The sequence below is a fragment of the Rattus rattus genome, chromosome 4 (assembly GCF_011064425.1).
Source record: "Rattus rattus isolate New Zealand chromosome 4, Rrattus_CSIRO_v1, whole genome shotgun sequence".
Lineage (NCBI taxonomy): Eukaryota > Metazoa > Chordata > Mammalia > Rodentia > Muridae > Rattus > Rattus rattus.
In genome coordinates, this window is record NC_046157.1 from 24,231,555 (window position 1) to 24,232,641 (window position 1,087).

The 1,087-nt window shown below is 37.6% G+C and overlaps 1 non-coding gene across 1 annotated transcript; it reads left to right on the forward strand.

Moving 5' to 3' along the window:
- The first annotated feature begins 770 nt into the window (after window positions 1-770).
- Window positions 771-876, forward strand: LOC116899745. Its single transcript, XR_004387760.1, has one exon. It is a non-coding gene; the product is annotated as a U6 spliceosomal RNA (small nuclear RNA).
- Window positions 877-1,087: the final 211 nt, after the last annotated feature.

Here is a 1,087-nt window from a genome sequence, read left to right on the forward strand (position 1 = left end):
AGGAGAAGAGAATGTAAGAACCAGAAGATAGGGAAGAGAGATGTGACTCTGTCTCCTGGGCACCACATGGCTAATAGGCTGATGAACATAAGTTGGTTTTAGTTACTGCACAGGACCTATATGAGATCAGTTGACCAAAATTCCAGCATAGATGGGACAGAAAATCACTAGGCCCATGATCCAGTAGATGGCCCATGTACATACAGAAAGCACTCTCTGGACTTAGTGAGGAGAGAGAGAGAGAGAGAGAGAGAGAGAGAGAGAGAGAGAGAGAGAGAGAGAGGGAACAGTGCGAAGGGCATGTTGAAGGTACATAGGATAATTGAAAGTATGGTCTTATTTTAATTTGTGCATTATAAGATTGCAAATATAAAGATAAATTTGAAAATTATTAGTATTTGCTCATTATACAGAGTGATGGGCTTCATAATGATAGTTTCTTTCAAGTACATCATGTATTTTAACAGTATTTAAATATTTAACAGTATTACCCCTTGTCTCCCTTCTCTTCTGTCCTCCACTAATCTCCTTTCCCCATTATTATTCTGCTTTCAAGTCATACATACATGCTATACACATGCATACACACCACAATACATAATGCTAATTTATACACATGCATACACATACACACATCACACATACATACACACATACCCTCACACCACACACATATGCATACACATACTGACACACACACACATACTTATATACACACACATACATGCACATACCAGAGAGAGAGAGAGAGAGAGGAGAATTTTTTTATGGTGTTTGCTTCGGCAGCACATATACTAAAATTGGAACGATACAGAGAAGATTAGCACGGCCCCTGTGCAAGGATGACACGTAAATTTGTGAAGTTTCCATATTTTTGAACGCACAGGCTCAGTTTACATGTCCATGCTTCTTTTATTATAAATTAAAAGATAAATAACAAATGAAAAAAAGTATTTTTATGTATCTATATGTAATGTTGGATCTGCAAAGGAGACAAAACAGATGATATTTTTCTTTCGAACTGTACCACTCCTGAGTGTACACCAGGACTCTACGTCAACACAATCCTTCTGAAGTACTCCTGGAA